Consider the following 17,076-nt stretch of genomic DNA (forward strand, 5'->3'; position numbering starts at 1 on the left):
ATGAAGTATCGAATATATTGCTTCCCCCTACTTATAGCTTCCGAGGAGATCACGAATTTAAAATTAGAGAGATTCGAGCGCGCACGCAGACTCTTCGGCAGTCGTTCTTCCCACGAACCATACGCGACTGGAACATAAAAGGGAGGTAATGAAAGTGGCACGTAAAGTGCCCTCCGCAACACACCGGTGGGTGGCTTGCAGAGTATAAATGTAGATGTAGATGTAGAAATGTGCTTGGTAGCCCCGAAATCAATAATGGCGCAATAACAAGAACTGTAAAACATATTTGTAGTGAGAAGCGATTTCATTCCCATTCTCTACTTTTGATGTGACTGCTTGCCCGCTCTCCATCACAACGCAAAATTTAAATAAAAATATACGTTATCATTAATACTGACACTCGTATACCAACTTTCTGGTACATTCGAACTGTGTATCACACTGGGATACAAATCGCGAGACTTCCCTTTGTGTGAGCTGCGTTGGTGGCTCATGACTCGTGCCTAGATAGATAAATCGGAAAGAGCGTAAATGCAGTTAACGCCAGGTGACGGACTAGACTCCCAGTGGTGCAACAGTTTCGTTATGCCAGAAAGTCTTAAGAAAACGTGATCAGCAAAGTGGAAAATTCGTTCTGGTAACTGGGATGCAGCAAATTTGTTCACTGCGTGCTCGCTATGTAACCAACATACCATTTGCATAAAGGTGAGAAGTGTATTTCACGTGCAAACATTAGAAATTACTACTACCTGTTGGTTACTGTTATGAATGACGTTTGATGGGAATGTTTGCATAACGGAAAACATTTAGCATCGTACCAGGAAGGATACTGCATTTAAGCTTCCAATTTGTTTCGCTCTGCTGAATGATAAATACGTAATAATCTATACCCACTGTAGAAGTACGTCCGCTACTTCTTTGAATGTAGGTGCTAGACATTTCTGCTGAATAAATTGAATTCGTTTAATTTTGCTTTTAATAAAACACTTCAAAAAATATTCGCTTTAATGCGTAATAACGCTTGTGTGACATAATAATACCATCGATGACACATCTAAAACATGTATTATAGAGCTATGTGTTGTTCATGGCTCTACTGACAACATGGTAAACAGGACTTATTAAGCATTTACTTCCAACAATTACTTCAGAACCTCTACTTCTGAGAAGCATCTAGATTGCCTCTTACTGTGTAGTGAAATGTTCGGCGTTTTGAATTTGCCTATCATTTTAACACACTGCACTTGTTTTCAGTGGAGGACCTTTAGATGATTTCTCTACGTCGCTCGCATAATGGTTGAAATCTCGATCAGTAGTACTTCATGATTATTCAATTTGAGAAGCTAACAGGGATTAAGTAGATGCTGTAGAACCACCCTCTGTCTTACCCTATGAGGTACGCATCTGCATCTGATCGGTACATCGAGTTTTATAAATCAGTGATGGTTCCTCGATTCTTCTGCTCACCTCATAGTAAATACGCCGAACTTTTATTTGTCAATAAGATTCGTATATGTAGGCTTTCACGGAAGGTGTTTACTTCAGTTCAAACTTCTTCCCTAGCTTCTCGTCACCAACTGCTTCGCTCGGCACTATTGATTATTACTGACTCGCATTACGCAGTACTTTACGAGAAATAAAAAGCAACTCATTGCAATATTGTTATTTGTATTTTACTACTTTTGGCTAACTTTTTTCGATATTTATGATTTTCAGTTAAAGTTCCCACTAATTTAAATTCTGAAATTATAATTTTATTAATTTATTTATCTACGTCATTTCTGACAACGTGTAGAGTATGTCCATGTAATTTACGAACTTTGAATAAAAATATTATAAAATACACACTAAAGACAAAAAACGAAAAGACGCACCACGAAGGAGTTATGTAGATTGATCACAAATTTATGTGGCACAGGTATCGAAGAAAACTACATAATTTTAAACGCTATAGCATAATTTTTCGGCGCAACTGGCAAGGGTAGTAAATAGGGCATTACGGTACCAGTGTACAAAATCTTTGCGCATTTCATTCCATTTGTCAAACAGTAACTATGCCTATTAAAACTACTACAATCAGTATACAGGTAGAGTGTTAAAGCACAGTAGCTAGAAATCTCGTAGCAATTTTTTACTTGTTGTTTAGTCCCCAGTGGCTACCTTGTCAAAGGTCAGTGGTTCAATAAATTGTGTGATTGTATGTGAGTACATTTCAACAGGTGCGTCAGTAACAACAGTGTACCTAATTAGGTGTTTACTATTACTCAGTGCATATAATAACTACCAATCTTTCACGTCATTGAAAAATTAATTATTCTCATATGTATATAAATGGATCACTGCAAGATATGTAAAAATTGTAAATGTTACTGTTCATGTATTTCGTACATTGTGGGCCAAGTTAATCCATTTTTCGTCAATTTGAAATTTTCAAAAGGTTGTTCAGCTACATGTGACACTAATATCTTTCTTTGGGTAGCACTACACATATTTTCGAGTGAAGGAATTCTGTGTAGTTGTACAATACCATAATAAACTATGATTTGGGTTTGGACTCACGTATTTGCTTCAGGTGCATTTCTCACAAACACAGCATACTCATAAGCTTTACTTATATAATGAAAAATTAATTCCCTGTTTTCTGTGCAATCTAAGGCTTCACTCTTGTGAACTCCTCACACTTGTGACTATACATATCCCAGAGTTACTGTGTAAACATTTCACTCATTTTAATTGTCTGTTTATATGTAGGCCCGTAAATACCTGAGTTGTTATACATGTACATACTCTCATTTGTGTAAATGTTTATATTTCTTGTCTCATGATAAGTTTCATTATGGTGTGTGCTGTAAACCTTTCATTTTAGTGAATAAGTGCAACACAGGGACTGTGGATTGCTAGTTGTATCAACAACACGAGCGTAGACTGCACATGCATACTTTATTTGTTCTCTTTTGTTACTTTTTTTGACACAAATGTTTAGTAACATACAGGTTGTGAGCAATATTTAATAGTGTTTTATGTGACTAATTTCATTTTGCTGACTTGCTAATGTACGTTCGTGTTCTCGTCCAAAACTATTGTTCCACATATACAGTGCATCAATCATCCGCTGTGATAAAAAACTGATGTTTTTCATAATGCAGTTTCCACAGTGATTAACATTACTTTTGTCACGCGACCTACTATTTTGCTATACTACGATAATTAATTCTTCCTATATTAAATATGTCGTTATCTGTGGCAGTAATTAATCCTTCGACATTGGATGTTGATGTAATTAATGCATAATTATTCACTTACATGCAACAATAATAATTATTATTAATGCAATTGCTATTAGCAGAGCACTGACCCAAAATAACTACCTACCAGTTACTGCAATAATTAATATTTCATTATGTTTAATTAATTAATCCTAAAATGTAATCAAAAAAATTTCCTAAGCTTCATATTTATGAAGTTTTCAACCTTTTTTCCCTTCTTATCTTTTTATCCAAATTGTAGAGCACCGTTAAATTGTATCAAAAGTTTTAATTTTGGTGGCGAAACGTAAGAGAAGTGTACTATTACATGTAGGAATGTAATTTCGCCGTCGCCTACAATACAAAGTAGCGTGCACAGCAAACACAGCTTTAGCTTGCCTCTGGCTGTTGTAAACCACAGGCAACCATGTAACAAGACGTTTATGTTAATGGCACACAATATCGGTACAAAATATAAGTTGTTTGATACTAATAGTGTTCCAAGAGGAATGAGTGTAATAGTTTCGTAGCTGTAGAAACCTTATTAATGATAATAAATTTCATTAATTAACAAAGCTTATCATTATGATCAGGAGCATTGTCATATTTCTACAAGTATTATTTACGAGTATTTCTCATGACAATAATGGTGACAATGACTGGCAGACAGTCACACTTGTTTCCGCGATAGCAGGACAAGAAGATGGGTCCTTGACAAGGCAAACTGTAAATTTTTCAGGCCTTCACCCTAGGTTCCTTTTCAATAGTTGTCAGACTAAGATAAAGTAAGTTCGAAGAATGTGCATGCTTAACACTGAAATTTCTTGATAGCCACCCTTATGGCTAGACTTTATCAAACGTCAAGCTATAGGTTCAGAGAGCTTGTTGTCTTTAGAAACCTCCTATGAATGTCAAAGTTAATGCCGTTTCGATGCTTAATTCTTGGTGTTCTTACTAATCTCACATCTTGCAATTTAGACAATCCCAATGGAACAAGTGAATAACTGCACTAGTGTGAATTATACACTGCCGACATAAGCCGTTGTGGAGAAATGCCTGTGTGAAAAGTAACGACTTTCTTCAGCTGCTAACTAAACTTTCCTCTGCCGTATTTCAGAAGTGAAGATAGCTCAGTTTGACCAAAACTGTTCGTTACAATATCAAACGTGCTCTAGATCGACTTTTGTTCACAAAGTCGTGAAACAAAATCACTGATCCTCTCACTATCTGTAAAATACGTCAAAAGTTTATCCCAGAATGAAAAAAAAATTAAATTAAAAACAATTTTGAGTACAATAAATTATTTATTGGCAATGGAGACCAGTTTCGGTCAAAATGTGACCATCTTCAGACCATACTACACCATGATGGCAAGCGGTGGCGGTAAACAGAGCAGGTATCGTGGATCCACGGACGTGATCTTTACGGTTACATTTTGACCGAAACCAGTTACCATTAAATAAACATTTTATTGTGCACAAGACTGTTTTTCAACTTCATCATATTCTCCATGATAAATGTTCTAAACATTAGTAAAAGTATTTCGAGCAAGCCTTGGAACGAAACGCCTAGAACTGAGTTTTTCTGTGTCATCATTGTGAATAGATGGTCAGCTTATATTGCATCTAGGCTTAGTTTATCGGCGTGCTTCCCGTGTACATCATCAGATCTCTTGGGGCTGTCAAAATATAGTATGAATCCTCCTGGCAGATATGCGCACGTCCATCACCATGAGTAACGGCAAGCGTATCGAGAGCAGCTGTTCCCCTTGGGAACGTACACCACACAGACGCTCCCTGGCCTACAGTAGTAACGAGTTTCATCTCACGGTAACATATGCCAGCACCGAGCTTAGCGAAAGCTACGACTTTCTTTTTGGTGGTATGGTATTAGTGAATACACGATTATATGAAATACAGATTTATCTGTGTCTCTCACGTTGCCAAAGTGAGAGCAACTTATCTTGGTTACAAGGAAGCTGTGATGTTTCGGTCAAGAGTTGATTTAAGTTACATTTTGTTTATTATACACCATCAAATTACATGGTGGTGATTGTACTTGCACATACCAGGTTTCGAGGTGTTTCAAGGTGTAGAGTTTCAAAATTAATATGTTGCCAATGCTGCTATTATTACAGATACAAAATATATCTTCAAATTTCTATTGGGAAATCTGATTACCTTATTTATTTATTGATTGATTTATTACACACTGAAAACCTGCCGTTCTCTGCGTCTGAAGTAGGTCATATAATACATTCATAACGGCACATATTATCCATATATTTGTATTAACATGAGTTAAGAAAATCTTAATTAATTAGAAAGAGGTTGACATGAAAATAAATACTGAAACAGGGAACAAAAAGTATTAAATTGCATGCAATGGGAATTTCTCCAGTTGTATCTCTTCAAAACTTTCCAGAGCAAGTGGAAAAGTAGCATCCCCTTAAATTATCTACACATATTTGTTGCAATTTCTCTCTAACAGGCTTCCATGCATGACACACGATATAGAGTGTGGGGCAAATAAAAGTGGGCCGGAGAACAGAGTTCCAGGTTACAAAGAAACATAGCAGAAGAAATTAAATACGGTACTAACTTGACAACAGCAGATGTTGAAAATGACCACAATTCATCTCTTGGCAGTTTTGGACCCTGGTCAGCAAGTTGCTGAAGGCGGACCGAAGCTGGACTGCTGAAACTACTGCAGTCTCATCCCAAATGTTCTGCTGCAGTTCTTGAAGTCTTTGACTTGATGGCACCCCACACAAAATAATCACACACTGACAGATCAGATGACCTGAGTAGCCAGCTAGATCCGCGAACAGATTGGCCTCTGCTAACATCTCTACCATTCGTGAAGATTGTGTAAGTATGCTCCAACGTTCGGCCGGCTGTACAGACAGTTGCTTTATCTGGTTGAAAGTAACTGTATGTCGTTTCCTCCCCCATTAATTCTACCACATACGTATGGTTTCAAAATGTTAGCAGTGTGACGTGGCGAAGTCCGAGCCACTTTTATTTGCTCCACCCCGTATTTCTTTCATTATTTTAAAAAAACCTCCTAAAGTAAGTGGATGAATCATGTTCTCGGAAATCTTCTTGAATGAGGCAGTTTTCAATCTCTTTGTGGTCCTTACTCTCTACGTTTAATGTTAGATATCTAATAATGGACATTCTACTTGATAATCTTGGAGAAAGTGATACTGCCCCACGACGTAAGAGTATTGTCTTTAGTGCTGTTGTTAAGTTAACAGCACACAGTTTGCAATAAAGAGTCAACTAAAGATCTTGTAATTTATGAAAGACAATTCGCCATTTAAAGAATAACATGTTACTTGCAACTGATGCTAGAAGGTTGCTGGAATGAGCGGCGGTATGGGGTTTTAAGTTGCAGCTCGCAATTAAGTGCATGTCCCTTTAGCTGTGCTGTCTTTCATTTACCTGTGCTGAGGATACGTACACCTTAACTTTACCATCTACATCGGTACGCATGCGAGAGCATGTGCTACGAGAATATTCCGAATCGCCGCACATAGAAACGGGATTTTCCAGGGGCTCATACCTCAGGTGTTGACAGGAGGATAGTATTACATGTTCTGGACAGACTTTGCGCCATAGAGCGTTCGTATACCAAACAGAACGATTGTCTAACTGTCACAGTCCTAAACCACAGTGTCAGTATCTTTAATACAACACACTCCCTCCATCTTAGGCAAATGGAGCAAAATGGTTAGTAGCTGCGTAGGATGTAGTCTATAGAGTGCTTTAAGGAGCTTGTGGCGGCACCAACTAGGTCAGGAAAAAACCTGAAAAAACTGTTTTGCTACGGTTTTAAGCCGTCGAAAGCTGATATCTAAGTAACTAGCAGCAGAAAATTGGTCAAAATTTAACGGTCTGTTCTCTAGGCGTTTATCTAAACTTGGCATATTTCTGTTCATAGTAATATTTTACTGTTATCGAGAAACACCCGAAACCATGGTATTTGGATACGGATTCCAGGACGGGTATGCACAGCAAAAGGCTGTATTGTTTGCCATGAATTCGTAAGATTCCGATGTCAAACATCCTTGAAATTTTTCTTAATGCCTTTACCTTTTTCCGTGGTGTAGAAGCTCAGATTTACGCAACTTCTGTTTGTAAATACGCACGTAAAATCTGGTATGAGGTGAAAAGGTAGTTTATAAAGTGACATACCAGGAGGAAATATGCTGTAATGCGTCTCCGCCATCACCAGAAGGGTTCTGGGGATCACATGTCGTAGTAACGAAGCACAAACAAAATTTTGGTGCGCATAAAATCAGGTCTGTGGTTTAAATTAAGTTTGTTTCATTTCAATTTCAAATAACAAAACTACAAGTAATTTACTGACCCGTAAACGTTTGCAATATCAGTGACATGCCCTGCTGTAGCAGGGAAAAGAAGGGAAGCAGCTGACAAATGCTTGTATCGGAGCACAAGAAAGGGAATATGGTCCTGTTTAAAACAGTAAGTTACCAATTGCCTCATTCTATCTTCCTCAGTAACTTAAAAAAGTAGCCAAAAGATTATGGCATGCCAACATATTACCCCTTTTACGCTGAGGGTGATGGAGACAGTGGCAGTGGGATAGACTCGGAAAAGTAATAGATATTTGAAGATAGGAAATAGTGGTTGTGGTATAGAAAAAGCGAAGGAAAAAAATAGCATTGTAAGAAAGAAAGAGATAGAGAGGGGGGGGGGGAGCCATTAACAGTGATACATAAGTAACAGCAACAAAAGAGTGGTAGGAATAGAGCGATGCGAATATTTTCATTTGCAGAGGAGTAAAGAAAAGCAAAAAGTGGTAAAGTGTGGGATACTGTAATAATTAGAGGCAGAGTACACTGTGGTGACAAACGTAATGGGACAGTGATATGCTCACATACAGATAGCAGTAGAATCGCGTACATGAGTTATAAAAGGCCGGAGCACTGGCGGAACTGTCATTCATGTAGAAACGCTTCCGGCATTATTATGTCCACACGACGGAGACAACATACTTTGATGAGGAACGTTAGTTGGATCTAGACGCACAGGATATTCAGTTTCGGAAATCGTTAGCGAATTCAATATTCTGAGATCCACAGTGACAAGAGTGTGCCGAGAACACCAAGTTTCAGGCATTGCCTCTCACCACGGACAACGCAGTGGCCGACGGCCTTGACTTAACAACCGAGAACAAGAGCGTTCGACTGGAAAACAGTGGTCTGGTCAGTTGAGTCCCGATTTTAGTTGGCAAGAGCTGATGGTATAGTACGTGAGTGGCGCAGACCCCAAGAATCCATGAACCCAAGTTGTCAACAAATCACAGTGCATACTGTTGGTGGCTACATAATGGCGTGGGATCTGTTTACATGGAGTGGACTGGGTCCTGTGGTCCAACTGAACCCAACAATGACTGGAAATGGTTATGTTCGGCTACTTGGAAACGATTTACAGCCATTCATGGAATTCGTGTTCCCAAACAATGATGGAATTTTTGTCGATTACGATGCGCCATGTCACCGGCCCACAATTGTTCACGACTGGTTTCAAGAACATTCTCGATAAATCGAGTCAATGATATTGCCACTCATCGAACATGTATGGAACATAATCGAGAGGTCATTTCGTGCAGAAAATCCTGCGCCAGCTGTTTAGACGACCTCACGAGGAGTTGCTGCACTACTCCGGGCAGAAGGAGATCCGACACGATATTAGCAGGTGTTCCATGACTTTTGTTACCTCAGTGTGTATGACAATGAAACAAGGAAGAGAAGGACACTGACAGTGTGAAGAGACCACAGATGTGGGAAGGACTGAAAGAAATAGTAGCAGTAAGAGAGACCAAGAGGGAACATTATCAGAGGAGACTGTAGTGGTAGGACAGTACAAAGGAGACTATGGGTATGAAACAGCAGAAGTGACAAAGAGACAGCTAGAGTAATAACACTGAGTGAGTTAGAATGGGCAAGTGGGAGTGACTGTGTGTGAGTGTCTTATAGAAACAGACTAATGCGTGTGAGCGAGATACCGTTAGGGGAGCTTGTGTGAGTGAGAGATGAGCTGCATATTGAAAAGAGCGAGAATATATTCACATTCCGAAATTGTTGGAAATTTTGTAAAGAAGGTGTGCAAGGCAGAATGAGGCAGCTGGTAGCCCACTTTTCCGATGGAGACTTCTAAACATATTCGCCTTTTTTATGCTACGGTAGTAGCATCTTTCCTCTTGTCTTCATCAATACTCTGCGAGCCACCTGACGGTGTGTGGCACAGAGTACTTCTGGTACTAGTTACTAATCCGCCTACCCTGTTTCCACTCGCTAATAGCACGAAGGAGGAACGGTTGTCGGTATGTCTCTGTATTAGCTCTGATTTCTGGGATATTCTCATAAGGGTCATCTCGCAAGAAGTATATGGGCCGAAGTAATATGTTGTCTGTCTCTTCGCAGAAAGTAGTCACTTGAAATTTCAAAAGTAACACTCCCTGCAATGCACATCGGCCCTCTCGTAGCGTTTGGCACAGAGTTTGTTGAGCATTCCTGCAATACTCCCGCGATGACAACACAGTGCTTTGACGAAATTCGCCGCTCTTTGTTGGATCTTCTCAATCCCTTGTATCAGTCGTACCTGCTAAGGGTCCCAAAGTGATAAAGAATTCTCAAGTATCGGTCGAACAAGAGCCGTGTAACGGAATTCTTTTCCGCATTACTTACGTTTCCTTACGACTCTTCCCATGAACTGCAGTCTGGCATCTGATTTATTAGTGTTTGCTTCATATAATCATTCCACTTAAGATCGCTCTATGCAGTTACTCCTAGATATTTTGCGTTGTGTACTAATTCCAGTAGTTTCTCATCAATATTGTAGTTGTACAGTAGTGGTTTTCTTTTCCTATGTGTGTGCAATATGTCATATTTATTCACGTCCATGATGACTGCCAGAAGCAGCACAATTCATCAATCCTCTGCAGGTCATTCTTCAAATCGATACCGTCTTCGAGTGTTGCTAGTTCGTTATAGATAACTATATCATCTCCTTGGCTCGGGTATGAGGTAGAAGGAAACAGCATTTTTACGTAAGATAACTTTCATTGAAAGTTTTGTACAATGGTTTCCTTACTGGATTGTTCTGGCTGGCAGAGCGGCAGCTGTGTCGTCTGCGAAACCTTCTGCTGCGTGGGCGGCGGCGTCTGATTACGCCAGGCGGTGTGTATCTCGAATCGCTGTTTCGCCCAGTTGACTGGAGACGCGTATAGAGAGGTGGCCCGTTTAATTATTGAGACCGAAGTCGTGGATCGGATGGTGATTCCTCGGATGTGACGTCACAGTGTTTCTCTTCTCTATGCGGCCGCGTATGTCAGTGTTGTGCGTCGGCCAGCGGAGCGGCGCGGCGGGGGAAGGCCAGTGTCCCGGACTCGAACCACGGACTCCAGCTTGCCAGTCTTCGGCTGTCAGATCTTCATCACCAGCGCGCAGGTGACTGCTGATGTGACGCCGTCGCCTTCCCATCCTCACGAGTCAACCGGGTACGTAACAATCAGTCTTCAAATACCTTCTAATTTCTGTCTTCTGGCGGCGAGGCTGCTCCTTGCTATTCCATTACAGCAGCGGACGTGGTGCTTCTGTGTACGATGTACTCCCTTCTGCATGACGATCTTCAGCACCGACTGAATTGTACCGTAACTGAACTCGAACCGAAAATGAACTGAAAACTACTGTCAGACCCACTGCGTCTCGCACATTTATTTACTTCAGTTCACTGGAGGTAAACGACTTCACGGTCATTGCCTCTTCTGTCACGTTGACAAGCTTCTCGAAGAATCTTCTTAACATCGGAATCTTGGAATGTAGGCGAGGGCCTTTGATCACATGTGACAATTGAGAAACAAGTGAGCCGGTCAGGCGATGCCCTGACAGCTGAATCGACAGCTTCCACTTACGTGGGGAAGGCGATGGCTTCTCCTGAACGTGCTGACTTGAAAGTGGGCGGCTATTGACACTCCTGCTCTGCCCGCTGTTTGCTAGTGTGTAACTCTTCTAAACTAAACTAAGTTTTTCATTGATTTTCTAATTTCTACTTCATTTCTCATTGATTTCACTACTTTATCTACCTATCTTAAGTACCACTCAACATTCCTCCACTCTTCGGAGAAATTCGACCTTCAATTTACCACTCAACAATTTGGAGTGCCGAACAAGCCCAACATGTTTACTCTTCCGCTCAGCTGCAGCGTTTCGAGTCAGGGATGCCATGTTGGACCAGGACACCAGACATTTACGAAGCACTTCGGGAACAATACCTAAACGACAACCTAAGAGACTACATCGCACCACACCCTGCCAAGATCTATATGTTACGAGACACAGTTCGTCAACTATGGTTAGTCAGAAAGAAACATTCACAACGCTGACGTAAGTGTAACGTGCTGCTGACCCTGGTATGCCTTCACTCCGCTCTCATATTGGAAGAAGGACGCTAAGAATCTGGTGAATGAAAATGAGCGTTAGGCGTCATTGGCCGGGACGCCCCTTACAAGGCAGGTCCGGCCGCCTTGGGGCAGGTCTCATTACATTCGACGCCACGTTGGTCGACCTGCGCACCGGATTGGGATGAAATGATGATGAAGACAACACAACACTCAGTCCCTGAGCGGAGGAAATCACCGACCTAGCCAGGAATCGAACCCGGGCCCCTTAGGATGGCAGTCTGTCATGCTGACCATTCAGCTATCGGGGCGGACTGAGAGTATGGTCTACTCTTGTATCAACATTACACTGATTTCATACCTTCTTGGAAATAATGATACCCCCTAATCCCTTGGTCTACTCCTGTATCTACATCCAAGTAATTTAACACCTTCTTGGAAATAATGATTCCCCCAATCCCGGGAGGCACTTTCGACCCATTTTTTGTGCCCCAGTTTCTTCTCGAAGTGAAATGAAGAAATAAAGAAAACATTTTACATGCGTACCCTTCACCCAACGATAACAAGCTCTCAGAGATGGTCATTTTTGTGCCTGATTGTACAAGTGGCATGTTGTGTCTTTTGGGTTAATTTAAGTGCATCTTTGGTAGTGGTTCTACTAGCTTCCTTGTCAACATGACGTCTAAGTTGATCCCACTTAAAGATACTGTTACTTTTGTTTTTTTCATGTCTATCCGTAACGTGCAGCCAAGTTTTTTGAGATTCATTGTTTCCATTAGTCATTAGACAATACTTCACAAATTTAACACGTGGAATGATGTGTCGCCGATGTCTCTTACGTTCAGGGAAGTTTCGGACGGCAGGGGGCAGTGCTGGTATGAGTAGGATGTCTGCGCCGGAGCGAGTAAAATTTTTAGCACTAAATGGCTTCAGACCATTAAAGTATTGAAATATCAGTCTAGAAGCAATGTACGTAGTCACCATATGGTATTACGGACACATAGCATACTTTATTTTATCATATTACCGCCAAAACAAATTTTTAAGGCACTGAATTACGTAAATTTAAATTAACTTAAAGTACAACATTTTTGAGTGAAAGCAAGAGGGTGGGCGGGGAGAAGAATGGATGGGCTGGGCGGGAAAATGAGAGGACGTGAAATATTAGAGACAATTATTATAAAAATACAGTAGAAATGTGCCAATGGAAAGTATAGAATTACATAATGTGCTTTCTGTACTAACGACCTAGAGGTAATCACATTGCAGAAAGAATAAGTAAACACCTAATCTGCATCCAGCCATGTCCAAGATTTTAAAGTTCTCATTTGTTAGATATTCCTTCTCTGCCTTCCCCTGTGGTTTTTGCATTCTATGGTTCCCTGTAGTACCATGGAAATTATTCCCTGATGTCATGCTATCCTTTCCCTTTTTCTGATTAGTGTTTCCATACATTTTTTCCCCTCTGATTCTATGGAGAACCTCCTAAGCGCTTATGTTATCGACCTACTTAATTTTCACCGTTCTTCTGTAACATCATTTCTCAAACGCTTTAATTACTTTCTTTTCTGTATTTTCCGCCGTTCATGATATACTTTTATGCTGCTGAAGTAAGTTCTAAGAAATGTATTCCACCTATAAAAGCCTGCGTATCATACTAATACACTTATTTTAGTGAAAAATAACCTCTTTGCTTGTCCTTGTGATTGTGAAAAAGTCTTCATAGGAACAATGAGCAACTAACAACGTTTTAACGTGGATGACAGCATTTGGGCTGTACGAACCAACTATTTCAACTCATTCTGTCATTATGGGTTCACGACCTTCTGTAATTATAAAGGGGAGCCCCAAATCTTATGCGCACTATATCGGGACACGAATTACTTCCAAGTGCAGTAGCCATTGTTAAGATGTATAATGTGCGAACCACGTTGTACTTATTCAGTCCACTCGAAACAAAATAAGTTGGATCTTATTTCGACCACAGCTTCTGCGAAAACGCGATTGAAACTGTGAGAAAATGCGTCATTCTCCAATAAGTGGTCCACGGCTAAGCTTCGTTCTCTATGTCAAGCAATGCATCATATCTCATAAGCATGTCACTCCTCCTCCAGTTCAACAACAACTGTAGTTACACTTAGTCCTATTACAGCAGAATTTATATATGTTACGCGGAAGTGAGGCCGTTATATTCATACTCTAAAGATGTGAAAAATAATGACTGAATTTATGATTAGTCTATTAACATTTCTACTAACGTACAATATGAACCATGTACTTTACATTTTAATGTTGTTAATACATCAATGAACAGAAACTGTACAATCTTATAATATAAAATTATTTACATTCCTGTTGATTCTCAGAATTTTTTTTAGTAGTCCAATGTCGTTCTTAACATTGATGACTTCTTTCACTGTTTGCTCAACCTATCTTGTATGCTCTGGGATGGTATAGGCACACAGTCTAGAGTTTCAGGTACTAAGTACTCATGTGACAATTCTAGATATTGAAGATATTGGCACTAAGTACGATCAGTTTACACATTTATTAAAAAAAAACTTACTAATTTAAAAGATAAAATGATGTTTCATAACATGTTATGTTTACTTTATACAGATTCATTTATGACAGCAAATATTTCAAATAAATAAGAAAATCTTGTGATTTCAAGCTGTGATTTTAAGACTAACTTTTGAAAATCTTGAAATTTTATTATACTTAAGATTATTTTGTTAGCATGATAAAAAAATTACTGAATTCATGTTTTTTGTAAATGTTTCAATGAGAAATATTAGTTAAACATTTAAAAGATTTGCAATATTTTTAACCACACATACCCAAAAGCACCAAGAAATATTTAGTAACAAGAAAATATTTACAAAACTATATGTACATCACATACTGTTTGCAAAGTAGCATTTCTTCACACTTTTTTTTCTTCTGTTACATTAATTGTTCACATTTGGTGGTTAGTTATACGGTTTCAGTTGTAGCGCATCTCGCAGCCCTAACAGTCTGGCAGGTCTTTCGTCGAGTACATCATAAGTCTCCTAACAGTTTCCCTAATTCGAATTTCTGATTTTAATTTGTCTCCATCCTCGATTTCTGACTCTACAAAGGTGCTATAATCCTCATCATTATAATCTTATTCTGCCTCACAGTATCCTTTGTCCTCAGTGAAATTAACCTCTTAAATTTTTTATAAACAATTAAGGGACAGAACAAATTCCAAATTTAGGCTCAGTGAACAACAGTTTCTTACCTTGCCAATCAAATCTTGCATTTATTTTAAATATCGAATTCATGGCAAGCTGGACATTTGCAGCCTTGTGTAAACTGTACATTACTGATTGCGAAAGATAGACACACCTGTCTGTTCATAGTATTGCTAGTTCTACCAGTGGTACCTCTTATATTAAGTCCAGTTTCAGGTGACTCTACAATAACCAAATACGATCTTATTTTGCCTTTAAATCTGCTAGCACTATATTTAGATCTCCATGTACGTGATTACTCTGCTATTCACAATAAAGTGCTTGCCAGAGGGTTCAATGAACCACCTTCAAGCTGTCTCTCTACCGTTCCACTCTCGAACAGCACATGGGAAAAACGAGCACTTAAATTTTTCATTGTGAACCCTGATTTCTCTTATTTTATCGTGATGATCATTTCTCCGTATGTAGGTGGGTGCCAATAGAATCTTTACGTAATCGGAGGAGACAACTGGTGATTGAAATTTCATGAGAAGGTCCCATCGCAATGGAAAACGCCTTTATTTTAATGATTGCCACTCCAATTCACTATTGCCTACTAGCACATATAGGATTGCCTGTGTCCAATAAACTACACCCTTATGAATTTCCAGTTTTGCTTTGAACATAAGGACTGTCATGTGTTTCTGTTTCCTTATCATCTTGATCCTCATGCAAAAGATCTCTCTCTGTTTTATCAAAATCTTGCTCCTTTATGACGTTTTACCTTTCTGGTTGCATCTTTTTCATTGACATAGCAGGTTCTTGATTGACTGCCATAATTTCATGCTAGTGTAAATTTTCTTGCTTATTAATAGAAAGCGACTGATTTCCTTTCATTTCATTTCTACTTCATTAGAATCTCTGAGATCACTGTATTTTTTTCCAAACTGCTTTTAATCCTGGATCATTTACATTCTTCTCACAAATAGCTCTGCTCTCCTCAGTCACATTCTCTTTTACTTCCACGAATATCATCCCATGTAATACACTTTTCAAATTTTCTTAGATCATCATAATCATCTACATCATACCCAACACTACTACCCTTATACACACAACCATCATCATCAAGAACCAAATCGTTATCACCACAATTATTCCTAAACTCAGAATCATCATCATCACCAGTATCTTGAGATGCTATACCATGATCTGCCTTTGCCATTAAATTTAGATCAGCCACTACAGCTTGAATATCAGACTTTTCAGCAACAATGCCAGTGTTAACACCATGACTTGAAGCAAGGTTTTCAGTATTGTTCAATGACCTGTTAAACCCCATTAGTCATAATCTTTATCTACAATATTTCTTCCATTTGATTCAGAAATGTCACACATTTTTACTGAATTTGCAATAGGTTCATTTTCTTATATTATTTCCTTCTCAGATTCCCTTTTGTTGTTCTGTACTTCCAGCATCCTTCTAATTGTCTGCCAACAAAGCTTATTTATATCGTGTGATCTGCTCTTATGCCTCTGAAAGTTGGATCTGCCACTATTCTGTCTACTAAACACAGGTCTCTGCTTGTTTGTAGGTCTACTCCAGTAATTATTTGCCTGATTTGTGCATAAAGTTGTCAGCCCAAACTAACCACCCTCCTATGGGACTTCTAACAAATTAAAGTCCTATTTCTATTATCATGTGCTCCCTTATTCTCAATCCACCTGTTATCATTTCATGGGACGTTCGGATTTTCCTGATCATGATTACAATTATTGTTTCTGTCACTGGGCTTGAAATTATCCATATTGGCGTGGCCTGATACCATGGGAACTATTCCCGAAATTTCGTCTTCCTTGATTCCCTCTGTTAAAATTCGAGACCTACTCCCCAGGTGATGAATTACCGAAATTTTCTTGATTGGATTTTTGCCTTTCTGGAGCGCTGTCTAACTTATCTACATATTTCTAAAATAGTTCAGTCGACTCGTCTGCACCATAGACGAAACTCAAGTGAATCGTCTTTCGTAACCTAAGTTTTAGGACGTCAATAATGGTTAAATCATCGAAAAGTTTGTCTAAATAAATTCATTTTTGTATTTCTTTTTCGTAAAATGATTTCATATTTCCATCTCTTCTTTTAGAGCTCAGACCGCTTAGAAATTCACTTTTGATTGTAACTTGCTCAGTCTCTACCCAAAATT

This window comes from Schistocerca cancellata, chromosome 2, assembly GCF_023864275.1.
Source record: "Schistocerca cancellata isolate TAMUIC-IGC-003103 chromosome 2, iqSchCanc2.1, whole genome shotgun sequence".
NCBI classification, from domain to species: domain Eukaryota; kingdom Metazoa; phylum Arthropoda; class Insecta; order Orthoptera; family Acrididae; genus Schistocerca; species Schistocerca cancellata.